The sequence below is a fragment of the Pollachius pollachius genome (genome assembly GCF_949987615.1).
Source record: "Pollachius pollachius genome assembly, chromosome: 2".
Classification (NCBI taxonomy): Eukaryota; Metazoa; Chordata; class Actinopteri; order Gadiformes; family Gadidae; genus Pollachius; species Pollachius pollachius.
The window spans coordinates 27,448,422-27,464,009 of record NC_136935.1 but is presented as its reverse complement, the minus strand read 5'-3'; the positions used below and the strand labels follow the sequence as shown (position 1 = coordinate 27,464,009).

Below are 15,588 nucleotides of genomic sequence, written 5' to 3'. Positions count from 1 at the left end.
CAGTCCCTACCTGTCTCAGCAGTGGACCAGCTAGCACTCTGCCCGGTAAGGACCCTGTCTGAGTATATACGGCACACTAAGCCGCTAAGAAAGTCTAAGAAAGAACTAGTGTGTTTTCACACTAGTTGCTTGGGTAGACCACTGTTGAAGTGTCGACATTCTCACTGGGTTGTGGACACCATCCAGCACCCCTTCGGGCGTTCCTGCCCCCTCCAGGATTCGAGCACACTCAACCCGCAGGGTGTCAACTTCTTGGGCTATGTGGTGGGGAGCCTCTCTCACCACCATTTGCGCAACAGCCACTTGGTCCTCCCACTCCACGTTCACCAGATTCTACAGCCTGAATGTGGCAGCAGGACCCTCCTTCGCGGAGCAGGTACTTGGTGTGGCTCGGACTCAGAGGTAACTCTGAGCCCTCAATTGGTCAGCGTCTTGCGGGCTGACCTGGGCTGCTTATCTGCACAGAGTTGGCCCTTGTGCCTGGTGGGGCTATACCTGTGTTCCGGCGTTGGGTCTTGCGTCTGGCAGACCCGCCAGAGCAGCCTTCTGCCTTTTGGGCTTGGCCTTTGCGCCTTGCGGGGCATCGTCCCGATTGGCATGTAAATAGTGTTCATTTGTAAATTGTTCTTTGGGTTCACATGGTGTTGGGTATACTTCACATTCCTCAGGATGAATAAAGTATCTTTAAAGTATCATCGGTCCAATGACTGATCGGATATACGGCTCCTCGAATTCTGAGCTACCCTTGGCGGGATTTAGCCCGAATATTCATAACGGAGGTTGTAGCACACAATACAATGGAAAGATTTCAAATGACAGACTTGGAAAATGTAGCCCTTTATTATACAGAAATTTGCTGTTGATGTATTAGCCTAGGACAACACCCTTGCCAGATTATTTATCTAAATAGCCCTATGTTGTTAGAATTTAATAACTCTATGCAAGGTCTACATTCGTGCATTAGGCCTACTTGGCGTTGACTCGGTCCTAAAAATACAATATTATTGTAAATTATATCACATCAAAAAAGCAGTAGCTAAAGTTAGTTGAATCACGCAAACAAATAGCTGTTTTTGCTCCGAAAAAGCGTGACATCCTTCGAAGTTAACATTAGATAGTTCCTTCAAATTAGGGCTGTACGGTATGGACTAAAATGTATATCACGGTATTATTTGAGGCATAAACGGTAACGGTAGTATATCACGGTTGTGAAAAGCGAGGGTCGCATTTCCCCAGATGCTACCATTTAGCCGTTTACCTTTGCATACACATATAGCACCACACTACAAACAACCACACACCACAGTTTAATACACTCCATCTATTTACAACATGCTAGATAATTCACACATACAATTGTTTGTCAACTACCCTTCCTGTCCGTCCGGCAAACTGGTCCATGGGGAATGTGTGCCGCATGGGAACCAGGGCTTTATTTTCTGTTCCGGGACAGTTCATTTGGTTTGCTAATGGCGGGGGTGGTGAGGTAGCGTTTGTACTTCTGAGTGTCGTTATGGTTGGTGTGATTTATTTATCAAAGACTGTGTTGTGTGTGTGTGTATATTTGTATGCATCGTTTGATGAACATATAGTGTTGGGGCTATTATTCTGTGGTGTTTGATTGATCATGTTATATTGATGTGTCACCTATCCCAGTGGTTTCTCCCAATCGGCCCTGATTGGTAGGCCTATTTAATGGAGAGACATGGTGAAGGAAAGAGGTCGGGCATTTGATATGCAACAGCTTGCCGAGAGGCTGTATTCTTTTGTGTGACTTTTTGTACTTTTTGGCACTGTAAATAAACCGGCACCATTTTTTGCAACCTCCAACTCTCTGAGCCGACTCCTGCTTTTGACCAACTGACTCCTTGGTTGCGTCCCGTCCCACATGTGAGTTGGGGGTTCAATACCTCTGTCTCACAACGGTACCTATGTTAATTTTATCTTCTAATTTCCATATAAATGCTGCTGAAGGGCTAAAATACTGGTAAGGCAGCAAAGCTGCATAATTTGTTTTTTGTTAAAAATCTCAAGTTACTTCCATCTCTGAAAAACACTGATGTTTAATAGTATGGATTTGTTTCTCCACCTGCTTGCGTACCTTGCCGTATAGTTTTGGCATCTCAATTTGGCTGAAGTGTGTGCGGGCAGGTAACGCGTACCTGGGATCGAGTGTTTTGACAATCTCTTTAAAGCCCTTTCTATCGACATTTTGAAAGGGAACCATGTCCTAACACAGGTTAACAGTGATGGCGTTTGTTATCTCGTTCCACCGCTGGCATTTTGTCGTAAGGACTGGCTTTGAAAAATGCCTGCGGAAGCAATGTCTGATATGCAGAGACAGCTTCACGCTACCAGTGTCTGTCTCGGACAGTGTGGAATGAGAGGCAGTATGCTATTGCGCAATAGCATACTGCCTGAGAAGGCAGTATCACTGTCAAATCTGTCCCACGGAAAAGTAACGTTGTGCCGAATTGAAAAAGGAACTATGTTTCTGTAAAGTTATGTAATTATAAATAAACAACTTTGGATATTTCTAAGTAGGTGTCTTTATTTTACCAGCCTTCATGGTTCTCCGTTACACTTGTTCTGTCGTTCTGAAGTCTAGCTTCATCTGATCTAGTAATCAACACTGCCACCTAATGGTCATAACATATAACATATATACAGAACATACATATCATTACATCCTCCTTTCTCTGAGGTTAAAAGTCAAATAATAGTAGGCCCAAGGCTATATCAAGACTAGACCTGGAAGCTACACCTAAACCTATTAAACACAGTAAGGGCTACCACACCTAAAGCTTTTCTTACAGGTAAACAAGGTTAACAATTAATCCCTTCTTTCAGATAACAGGTTTTAGAAAGTAACCTTAATTGACTGTACTGTGTAAATTAACTGTACTATTTCTTTCAGGTAACAGTGGTAACGAACATTAAAATCTCTTCTTTCAGGTAACACTAGTAAGTAACGGTAGGTAATAAAGTAAGTAACAGATATGCAACAGTAGCAATAAACAGGATATCCTCTTATTTCAGGAAACCAAGGTAATAAACAGTATTATTTATTTATTTTCAATGTTACCATAACCTTTACTTTAAGACTATTCTCAGGTTAAGCAACACTCACATATGTAAACCACACATACTCTCACAAGTCCATCATCACTCTTGATCTTCTAGCTCTGCTAGACTTACGGCAGACAGGTGCCCCTGTCTCTGATGTTGGTGTTTGATGCTCTGTGGGCTGCACATCCTGGTGTGCATCAGGAGGGTTTGTCACTTCTGCGTGTGACTGCTTCTAAATGTCTCTTGAGTCCTGAGCAGGCATCTGCGGTTCCTCCGGAATACATGTCCATCCTCCGTTCTGACTGTGTACGACCTCGGACCGACCTCTTTGCGCACCACTGCTTTTCTGTTCCATGTGTGGGGCTCTTCGATTCTGACCACGTCGTATTCTGAGAGAGGTGTGAGACTCCTGGCCATCTTGCCATGATGCTTCTTCTGTGCCCACTTCAGCTGCATGTGCTTTTGTGTGAGTACTCTGTTTTTCTTCTTTCTTGGCATGTGTGGTAATGTGTTGCGCAGTTTTCGGTTCATGAGGAGCTCTGAGGGTGATGCTCCACATCCCAGAGGAGAAGACCGATATGTCAACAGTGCAAGGTAAGGGTCTGATTTTGTCTCTGCAGCCTTTTTTAGAAGTCTTTTAACGATTTCCACTCCTTTCTCTGCCTTACCATTCGCCTTTGGATAGAGAGGGCTCGATGTAGTGTGTTGGAACCCATACTCCTCTGCAAACATTTGAAACTCTTGGCTGCTGTACTGCGGACCATTGTCACTTTGGACTATCTGGGGAATGCCATGTCTGCCAAAGATGCTTTTCATGCGAGTTATAACAGCACTGGCAGATGTGCTGTTCAGTTGTGCTACATCAGGATAGTTTGAGTGATAATCAATCACTAAGAGAAAGTCCTTTCCATTTACATGAAAGAGATCTGTTCCAACTTTTTGCCATGGCTCAGTCGGCATTTCTGGGATCCACATTGGCTCTTTGGCTTGCTTGTATCTGTGTCTTTGGCATGTATCACACTTACTAATCAGTGTCTCAATGTCTCTGTTTATACCTGGCCAGTAGACCGCTTCCCGTGCTCTGCATTTTTCTATGCCAAGGTGCCCCTCGTGGATTCTGCTGAGCATATCTTTCCGCATAGATGCTGGGATGATGATCCTATTTTCTCAGCAGTAGGCCACACTCAGTTCTGCCCTGATTGAATAGTATTGTGGGAGTGAGCCTTTTGTCCACCCTTTTTGGAGTTTCGCTGCCACTGCCTGCAGAGTGTCTCATCTTGTTCAGTTTCCTGTGCAATCTTCTTGAGCACCATGTCTGACACTGGGAGAGAAGAGACAATTAAGTTTACATGCCTTTCAAGCTCTTCTGACGATTTTGTTTGTGCCTCTCTTGATTGCACAGCTGCTTGGGGCGGCGCGGGTGCTTGAGACAGTGCATCAGCCAGAACTATGTATTTCCCTGACGTGTAGATTAGATCCATATCATATCTTTGTAACCTCATCATCATACGTTGAATCCTGGGAGACATGTCATTCAGGTTCTTTTTGTAGATAGAGATGAATGGTTGGTGATCTGTTTCTGATGTGAAAGTAGGCAGCCCATATATGTATCCATGAAACTTCTCGCATCCAAACACTAACCCTAGAGTCTCTTTTACAATTTGGGCATACCTCGTTTCCGTCTCCGTCATTGATCTTGATGCATATGCCACTGGTCTCCAGTGGCCATCGTTGTCAGCTTGGAGCAGCACTGCGCCCAATCCGTCTTTGGATGCATCTGTGGAGACTTTGGTTTTTTCGAGAGGGATCAAAGAAGGTAAGCACTGGTTCTCTGGTAAGTGTCTCTTTGAGCTTCTCCCATTCTTTGTTGTGGCTGTCAGTCCACTCAAATCCTCTGTCTTTTTGCAGCAGACCTCTTATTGTCAGTGTTTTTGCGGATAGATTTGGAATAAACTTCCCTAAAAAGTTCACCATTCCCATAGCTCGCAGTACCCCCTTCTTGTCTATAGGGGCAGGCATATCAAGAATAGCCTGTACTTTGGAGTGGTCTGGCTCTACACCCTTTCCGGACAGCTTGTCACCTAAGAAAGTGATCTCTGTGACCCCGAACTGACATTTGCTTTCGTTCAGTTTCAGACCGCTCAACTGAATCCTTTTCAGGAGATTCAGCAGCCTTTCATTATGTTGTGCTAGTGTTGAGCCCCATACTATTAAATCATCGATGTACACACGGGTGCCCTCTAGCCCCTCTCTGATCGATTCCATCACCCTATGAAAAATCTCGGGGGCCGATTTTATTCCAAATGGCAATCGAAGAAAACTGTATCTTCCGAAAGGTGTGTTGAATGTGCAATACTTGCTACTCTCAGAGTCCAGTTTCAGTTGCCAGAAACCATGAGATGCATCTAGTTTGCTAAAATATCTCGCCCCTGCCATTTCACTTGTGATCTCTTCCCTCTTTGGTATCTGGTAATGCTCTCTTTTAATGTTCTCATTGAGATCTTTGGGGTCTAGGCACACTCTTTACTCACATTGGGTTTTTTCACACATGTGATGGAGTTCACCCAGTCTGTGGGCTCCTCGATGGGCCGAATTACTCCCAGATCCATCATTCTGTCCAGCTCCTTTTTCAGACTGTCTCTGAGCGGTGCTGGTACTCTCCGCAGCGCATGTATGACTGGCGTGGCATCACTTTTTAGTTGGATCTTATATGTGAAAGGCAGCGTTCCATGGCCCTTGAACAGTTCTGGAAACCTGTGCACTATATCATTTACGGATTCCTTTCCTGTGTCGGTGTCTGACACCTTTTCACTGTTGAGCTGGTAGACCCTCTTGACCAGCTCAAGGTCCTCACATGCTCTGTCTCCGAGTAACGATTCGTGGTCATCAGGAACCACTACAAACATGAGGTTTTGTGTCTTGCCTTTCACAAACATTTTAAGCCGGCACACCCCCTTGGTTTCAATTGGCTGTCCATTATATGTTTTCAGTGGGACAGTGCGTTTCTGTATTTTTGGCTTCTCTTTAAGTGCTTTAATGTCCTTTAAACTGATCAGGTTGGCTTTTGCCCCTGTGTCTAGTCTGAACAACACCACTGTCATTAACTAACAGTGGTGCCACCCATTTATCTGTTTGCACTGCATTGACTGGCCGCACAGTCTCATCTGCATTGACTGGCTGTCCAGTCTCCTCTATTTCACTGCCCCCCTCAGTAACCATGTACACAAACTCTGGATCACTCTGCGAATTACTGTCATCTGTTTCATTCACTACGTGGACTTTTCGTTCCTTCTCCCTTGAAAGACACATTCTAGCATAGTGATTTTGTCCATGACACCTGGAGCAGGTTTTTCCAAATGCTGGGCACTGTCTGGCCTTGTGCTGGCCTCCACATCGTTTGCAAATTCCTTTTCTCTGAATTCTTTGTCACTGCTCCTCCCTGTTCCTTCTTTGTGCCAAGTGTCTCTATCTCGGTCCCTCCCGCGCCACTTTCCTTTGAAAGAAATTGCGTTTACGTCACCATGCATTTGAGCGGGCTGCTGAGCTAGTCCTTTGTCAGCAACATCAAACGTTTCGGCATGCTGCCTAACTAACTCCCTCGCTTGGCATATTTTCACTGCCTTCTCTAGGTTCAGGTCAGCCTCACCCAAAAGCTTTTCCCTGACTTTCCTGTCACAGACCCCGAACACAATTTGATCACGAATCAATGAGTCCTTCAATACATTGAAATTACAGGTGCTAGCTTTTAGCTTCAGGTACGTGAGTAAGCTGGCGAACGCCTCTCCTTCACGTTGCAGTCGTGATCTAAAAATGTACCTTTCGTAGGTCTCATTCTTTTTAGCAAGACAATGTTCATCAAACTGCTTGAGTACTGCATCCAGCTTGTTCTTGTCTTCTTCAGGGTCAAAAGTGAACGTGTTATACACCTCTATTGCTTCGGTCCCTGCAACAGTTAGCAACAGTGCTATTTTTCTCTTGTTAGATGTCTCCAACACACCGATGGCCGCGAGGTACAGCTCAAACTGCTGTTTAAAAGTCTTCCAGTTGGCGTCGAGGTTCCCGGTAAGTTTTAGAGTCCCTGGTGGCTTTATAGAATCCATTCCTGGTAACATGTAAAGTTATGTAATTATAAATATCCAAAGTTGTTTATTTATAAGTAGGTGTCTTTATTTTACCAGCCTTCATGGTTCTCCCGTTACACTTGTTCTGTCGTTCTCAAATCTAGCTTCATCTGATCTAGTAATCAACACTGCCACCTAGTGGTCATAACATAACATATATACAGAACATACATATCATAACAGTTTCGTTAACATATTTTCAGAAAAAATTGTAAGGTTACTGTATTAATGCGTTACTTAGCGTTAGGAGAAGTCATTCGCACGTGTGCTCCTGTTCTGTTTTTCTTGTTCGCACGCCGAATTATTCACTCACAAATGCAAGTGAAATGGGCGCACTGTAGAGCCCTGGTTATACTCCGTACATATGGAATATGTAACGGAGTGGAGAAATGGCCTCTTCACTCAGAGAACAAGGGCTACCACGTTAGGATGGTAATAACTCAGATATAATTGTGTACTTCTTAGAAAAGTAGGCAACCAATGCTAGAAACACCTCTTCTTTTACCCATCTATTCAAGTTTCAATTGTAGTTATCCAAGGTTTATGTTGGTAACGGCCCAAGTTTAATAATGTGTTATCTAGAAATTAACAGTACTTTCTAATAAATTACTTTGGTAACACTTTATATTAAGGTACACCTATTCACCATTAATTAGTTGCTTATTAGCATGCAAATTAGTAACATATTGTATGGAAGTAAATCTGTGCCATCGGGTTTTGAAAATAAAAACACATTGAATTATAAGCACTGAATATTTATGCATTGAAATAACCTATCTGAATTGTTTGCCTCTGAATTTAACTCTTTACATTTTCAATTTATCATATTCACCTTTATTTTTCAATGTTAAAAAATTCAACGTTGAAAAATTCAACGTTAAAATATTCAACTCAAATATTTTCAACGTCCCAAAATTCAGTCCGCCAAAGTCACCATCAAAATTCAATGTACGAAATTCAGTGTTAACATCCGGGGACCCATGAAAGAGCAATCGATCCTAGATGCTAGATCGCGGTCAAACGAGTGGGCGCGTCATTCTCGTTGGATACCTGATTCACGCGGGAAGGCATAACAGATTTAGCCATGTCCAACGGAAACAGCAGCAGTAATGGTGCTTCGGTGAGTACATTTTTCTATCTATATATATAAATAAAACAGTCTTGCCCACTCCACAGTACACCCGAGGTAAATCAATTATAATGCCAGACTATTGATGTAATTGTCTGTGTTGATAGAATAATGTTCGATATTAAATTAACCTCGCATCGCATGAATCATCGCACTGTTTTATTAGCAGGCTAGCATTGCCCTTTGACTTGTGATAGCCTAGCACGAGCGAACTCTGCAACTAGAAGGACTGAATGAAATGTGTTAAACTTTTTCCAATGATAAAGAACACCAACACCATTCTGTGTATTTATTATGACAGGGCAGCAACGTCAGTCAGGGTGAAATCGTGGATTCAGCAAGGCGATTGCTGGATTTAATTACGTCCGCTGAAAGACAACGGTGAGCCGATGTCATAGATGTGAGGTTTTGTGTTAAACTGCAATTCATGTAGGCCTATATGGCATACTTACTTCTACATTCTCGATCTATCGGATACGATCTTGCAGAGAACCGAGGCAGGTCGATGACAATGGGCGTTCAGCCCCAAAGCCCGCCTCGCTTCAGATGGAAATGACCAGGTAAAGGCTTCAAAGAAAATAATTAGCTTTTTTAAAAGCAACTCTATGCATACTTACTTTGTCGTGCTGTCAATTTGTAGTCACATTTTTACCTGCTACTTACAGCAAGTAATGATTTACTGTACATAGTGTAGTGTAGCATTCTCTGCTTCTTACTAATATTGCAGACAATCTATATGCTTTTTTGTGACCATTCAGTGAATTTCAGATTCCGAGTAAAGACCTGTTTTGAAGGTTCAATCATTGCCTGTTACACTTTACTGAAACCTGATGAGTATACAATATAGTGCAGTTTTTTTTTCATGCAAGACAATGTTCAATTATAAATATGTCCGATTTTTTAATGCAGTAAGAAAACACTAACAATGTGTTTTATATTCTAACACTCTTATTTTCTATAGGTCATTTCCAGGGATGTTCACCAAGGCCAGAGGAAAGAGGCGCTTTCCCACCCCAACACTTGTCCCAGCCAAGAAGTTGAAGCCATTAGAGGTGGCTTTCTATTTGCTTCCAAAGCAGTGTGAGAAGACCCCGAATGAGGGGGACCAAATCCTCCATCTCCAAGCAGGGTTAGGCCGCAGGACTGCTCACCTGGATGAAGCTTCAACACACGAAGAGGTATTCAAATACTATTAGTAATTTAGTCTTGCTATACAACAAAAGAGTCAATATGATGAATTGAATCATCAGTTTGATAAAAGCAGAACAGTGATGAAATAATGTGTGTCGTCAAACACTATAGAAGAACATTGTGAGCGTGGGCATTGAGCGGGTTGCAAAACTAAACTGAAAATATCAAAAGCAAAAAACAGTGGATTCATATGTTTGAGTTAAATATGTCTTTTCTCCTCTGCCTGCAGTGTGCTTCAAGGCTCTTTAACGTGCAGTGTGGCACTTGTTAAAGATCACCCTAAAGGCCATATGTCAACTCGTTTTGTAGACAGAAGGCCTGATATCTAACTCCAATGCAATTTTCTGTAGTTGAATAGTCTAATATCTCTGTGACTGAGAAATCCTGAGTCGAGGACAGCCCTAATAACGGCACCAGAAATTATATATTCATGTTTTTTTTTTTATTGCTTTCTTTTATTGATTTTGATTTTGCCATTGGTTTAACCAAGCTATCCTTGTTTCAGAGTGTAAAGCTTAAATACATTTGTATAATTTTTACTTGCAGCTATGTGAGGCCCTAAACATTCTTTTTCCCAAACTGCGGAATGTTTCCGGTGGGTGGCTGGTTTATAAAGCTTCAGGTAGGCCAACACAAGTGTGTTTTGTTTTGCTCATTAATTTAAAAAAGTACATATTCAGCAGCTAACTGCATATTATGCAATGCAAACTTTTAATTATTTCTTACAGATTGTACCCAAATAATCAAAATATACTCTTCAAACTCATTTATGTAAATGTATTATTAAAATGATCTATGTTGAATTTGAATATTTTATTTACTTTGTGTTTGAAAAGTAAAAGAGACAGGTGAACTCTTCAGACTGGACTGTATTCACACAAAGAGTCTAGTCAATTGGCCTTAAAATATATTTTATACATTGTTGACCATTTCTAATCAAATTTTCCTATGCAATATTTTCTACAGCTGGATGGGGTTGCTGAAAAATCACGCTTGTGCCTCCTGAAGATAGTGGCTATTCAGGCAGGATCCTGAAGTTTGCAAGTCGTGGGGCCAAAAATCTCTTCATAGCCCCAATTCAGGAAGAACTGAGCACAAGTCCCCTACAGTTGGATGACGAGTCTTTCAGGAACGTGCCGAAAGCAGACTGTCAGAAGTGTGGACTACCAGTTCCGCTTCCACTCCTGACAGAACACATCAAAACATGTGATGTCATTGATGATATAGTCATTGAAGAGAGGGAAAGTAAGAATTATTACTTCTCTCCATCTGCTTCTAAATATCTGGGCGGTATGAATGCCTAGTTTGATTGCGCCCTAAGATAGCATATTATATAGCATTTTTAAAACAAAATAATTCTGAATCCTTTGGTTCTATAATAACAGTGTTCTTGCTTGTAACTTCAATTTCTCAACAGCAGATATGCAGGAATGTCCTGTGTGCACACAAATCTTCCCAACAGATTTTATTGAGGCACACGCTTCGGCCTGCGGGGAGAGGTATCCATTTACTTGTTTGTCCTTTTTCTCTCACCAACAATTGTCTACTCTATGTGCAAGTGTAACACAAAATATTTGTATGTGGCTAGTGCAGGGAATGAGATGCATGCAAGTACGATCAGTGAGGAAGAAGCAGCTATACCTGGAACATCCGGAGGAGATAGAGATAGAGATGGAGGTGAGGATGCTTAGGCCCGTGTTCTCTGAATGCCATTCCCCTCTGCCCCATTGAATCTTTTTTTTATTTTTCTTATTAGGCTGGTTCACCATTGCTGACCCCGCCAAGGCCATAGCGCAGTGTGTGGAGAATCATCTCAGCCTTCACAAGGAGGAGAATCCATTGCAGCTAACCATGGACATAAGAAGTAGTCCTACCGAACAGGACATGGCCCTGATCTCCTTTTACAAGCCGCCAAATGTGGAATGGGGACGACCCCTGAACTGCAGACTTGAAGGTTGCTCCAACATCAAGTTTCAGTTGTCAAATTAATATTTTCAAGTATTTCCTTTATCTTTATTCTGTCAAACTGTTTCACAGGAGATACTGCTATTGGCCAGGGTGTGACTCGCTTTTTTTTGTCCTCCTGCATTGAAAAGCTGAAGTCTGGATTTTCCATAAATTTTGGTATGCAATTTAGGTGTATGGCATCCTTTTAAATGCTCTGTTTGTTTAATGTTTATTTCAGGTGGGATAATAACGGGGGAGTCCAGTTCAGCACAGACAGTACTAACACATGTTTTTATTTAATGTATTTTTATGTGTTGAACAGCAAATGCCGATGTAACGCGGCTTTTTGATGGCGAGCCTGGCCATTTGGTCCCATCAGCCTCTCATTTTCTTGTCGAAAGTGACTTGTTCATGGTGGCGGGGAGAATGCTAGGCCACTCTTTCCTTCACGGAGGACCATCCTTGTCTGGACTCAGCCCTGCTGTTGTTCATGTACTGCTTGGTGGGAGTCCTGAAACGGCAACTCTAACTTTGGAGGATTGTCCAGACCTGGACATCAGAGAATTAATAAGGCTTGTAAGTTGACGGTATAATCCTGGGAAAGACCAATTAGAACACAGCAGCATTTATCATTGCTGTGATGTGTTATAGCCAGTACTTTTTAAAAGGGCACATAGTACCTAGCATTACTCAACTTTGTATCCTAATTTGCTTATTGTTCTTCTGCCTTAAAGCTCGGAGGAGAATCCACACTATCGGAGAAGGATGCAGCAAGTGTCCAGGAATTGGCCTACGCCTGGGACCTTCCATCCATAACTGAGACCAATAGGAGATGGATTTTTGAGAAGTTATTGATCCATGCTGTGAGTGAAAGTTTGAGAAATGTTTGCTTCCAAAATTACAAGTGGCAATTCTTCTTTTCTAAAATCTGAGTTATGTGCACATTGTTTATCTGTCGCACAACATTAGGCAAAATTATTCTGGTTAATTTATAACCAAGGAAACAAAGTGTCACGGTTTATGTAAAATGTTTTACTTCGTATTTGTCAAATTATTTTCCTGGAAACATAAAATATGGTGGAGTCACTTGTCAGTAATAAATGCAAAAGTGGTTTTATCACTAAACTGGAGGACACAGTATCATGTTACTTAATTCCCTTGTGGATAGACACATAACAAATGTATATTAATGTTATTATATTCTTAAATAGTCTTTTTCCAATCATTGACTCTCAGATATTGCTTTGAGATGAGGTATTTTATATGTTATACCCTGTCTTGTTACTATAAACAGGTTATCGGCCGTGTCACAAGACAAATAAAACAGCTCAGGCGAGGTCTCAAAGAAACCCCAATGTGGACAGTACTGACCCAACGACCTGACACAGTGGACAGGCTTCTCCCAAAAGAGGGATCTGGGAATATAAACTCTGAGGTACATTTTTATTAGTGATGTTTTATCAAAGACCTACAAAAGAGCACAAAAGTGATATGCAATACAATTATGATAAAGAATTGCAAGGTTCCCACAGTCATGAAATTCATGACTGTTCATGTCATGCCATACAATTAGAAAAACTATTCTCAAGGCCTGGAAATGTTGTGGAATTAAATGAATGTTGAGGAGAAAGGTTATTATTAACACTGTTTTTGGCTGTTTGTCCTCATCTTCTCATCCTCCGGGAGTAAGTCTTATAATATTGCACTTTAATGGATATATAGAGCTTCCTATTAAAAACTATTCATATCAAGTAATTGAAATGGTGTATAATATTTTTTAAATTTCATGAACAACTTTTGAACATTCATTGATAAAATTGTGTCGTAACCCTGGATTTTTCAATTAAGGTACTTCTTCAGCGAATCACTTGGCCCCGTGAGGACGACGAAGACGCAGATTATTCAGTCGCCACGATATGCTGCATTACAGGCTATCTTCGACAGTTCATTGCTCATGGTAGGTTTACACAATGCATTTGAAAGTACTATTAAAATGTTATTTGGCTACATATATGTTTAGTATTTACTTCACATTTAGGTGAATTGTTTTTCATTGTAATGTTGTTTTGAGCTCATTTAGATATTTTTGGTGAATTTCATTGTTTAATCTCCTCCATAGCTACACCAACCGAATTGACTGATCTGGTCAAATTTTGGACTGGATGGGAGATCCTTCCAAGGAGCCTCTCAGTCGAAGTAGTCACTGGCAGATACCCCACAGCCTCCACCTGCTTTGAGGCCTTGCGGGTCCCAGGGCATTACAAAGATTATACATCTTTCAGAACTGATGTTCTGGCCAGCATTTCATCGTGCCAAACAGGATTTGGTCTGGTGTGACCAAAGACTTTCACAGATTCTTGGGACGAACAGAGAAACTAGCTGCTGTTTCATTTGGGTTGGAGCCAACACACATCTAATCAGGCTGATGGAATATTGCAATCTGACAAAAGAACACACACTCTTACACACACACACACATACACACACAAAAAAACAAACGTACACACAAACTCATACAAACACACACACACACACTCTAGATTTCTAGATATTATTTGATTTTGGATGTTACATTATCCACCAGTTATGCTTTTTTGAGTTTTGTTTTAACATTTCAGATGGTTACGTTTCACTGAGTGTTGAGCCCTATGTTACTGTCAAACGGATCAGTGAAAACTGTCAGTTTGACCCCGTTTGAAGCATAACATCTATAAATAAATGGTTGATATCATTTTTTTGCTTTATAATTATTACTTTTCCTAATTTAATGACCACTGGCAAACACAAAAAGTGCAATAGTTCTTCCTCTGTTATATCCAGTATTACTACACAGCCTAGGCTCTGTAAACTGGTATGTAAACAGGCCCACCGTAGCTAGCAACATGCCTGTTTACTAGGGCTGTAACGATACACCAACTCACGATTCGGTTTGTATCACGATTTTTGACCCACGGTTCGATACAGCCCACAATCTTTTTTAAATTAAAAAGCATTTTATTTAAACAACGCTTATATAACAATTAACTTAATGTAACATTTAATAACAAATCATTTGGAACACTGAACAGATTCGAACAGAAAGAATACTATTAAAGTATAGCTAAATTAATTAATAAATGACCAAAGATTGCAGTTGGAGGATGCTTGCACAGATTCGAACAGAAAGAATACTATTAAAGTATAGCTAAATTAATTAATAAATAACCAAAGATTGCAGTTGGAGGATACTTGCAGGTAGGCAAAAACCCTCAACTAGTTTGGTTGTTTAGTCAAATATCCTATAAGCGCTTCTTATTAGGCTATGTAGCTAAAAATAATGACATAATCAGGCCGTATAGAATGCAACATGTTTAATAGCCTAACTTTCAATAGAGGCGAAAAAACATGAACGTCATGAACGTCGCGAGGCATAGCGTTACGAGTAGCCTATGTTTGTGCGCGACAATGGCAGTGTGCGTATGTTTGTGTGTGAGTGACGTCAGCGAGTGAGGACGAGCGAGGAGAGCGAGCGGTAGCGTGTGTGTCTAGTGAAGAAGCGAACGAGTCCGGTAGAATAAAGTACCCATCCTGTCAATAATCGGTGGCCGCTTCATTCCGACCTATAAGCAGACCAACTGCCGGTCAAATCACACAAAACAATAGAGACAGCGATCACACAGGCAATTTTTTTCGTGCTTGGCCCACTCTGGATAAATGTCGTTCATATCGCATGAGGACTTTGACGGCTGTGGAGAAGTACAATCCTTCGTAGCCACGGAGAGCTGTCATCACAGAGAGGGCATCTCGTCGCATACTTACGGCATCGATAGGAGGGGGCGTTGTCAGCAGACTATTATTTCAACAAATTATTAGCAAATTTCAATCGGACAATTTGACCGGAGAGTTAGAAAGGGCGTATCGTGCTTCTGCCTCCTCACACCGAGACAGGTTCGTGGCTGTTTACAGAGGCTGTGTAGTAAATCTGGATTTTTTTTATTCAGGGAACACAAAGTCTGTACAGTTTCTCCTAAATCAGTGTTCACATCAAAGCTTTGACAACATCCATTAGGTTTTACACAATTTGGCTTTAAAAAAAAGAGTGAACGTAAACTGTTAAATGTTTCAACAGCCCTCATCTATAAATTAGAGGGG

The 15,588-nt window shown here is 41.4% G+C and overlaps 2 long non-coding RNA genes across 3 annotated transcripts; both read left to right on the top strand.

The window, feature by feature from the left end:
* The first annotated feature begins 10,529 nt into the window (after positions 1–10,529).
* Positions 10,530–11,840, top strand: LOC307071473. Of its 2 annotated transcripts, none has more exons than XR_013811623.1 (6): positions 10,530–10,755; positions 10,931–11,009; positions 11,099–11,187; positions 11,267–11,464; positions 11,548–11,634; positions 11,780–11,840. It is a non-coding gene; the product is annotated as an uncharacterized lncRNA (long non-coding RNA). The 2 variants fall into 2 exon arrangements; XR_013811624.1 differs by having other exon boundaries at positions 10,928–11,009.
* Positions 11,841–13,354, top strand: LOC307071474. The gene is made up of 4 exons (XR_013811625.1): positions 11,841–12,033; positions 12,192–12,320; positions 12,752–12,892; positions 13,306–13,354. It is a non-coding gene; the product is annotated as an uncharacterized lncRNA (long non-coding RNA).
* The last annotated feature ends 2,234 nt before the right edge of the window (positions 13,355–15,588 follow it).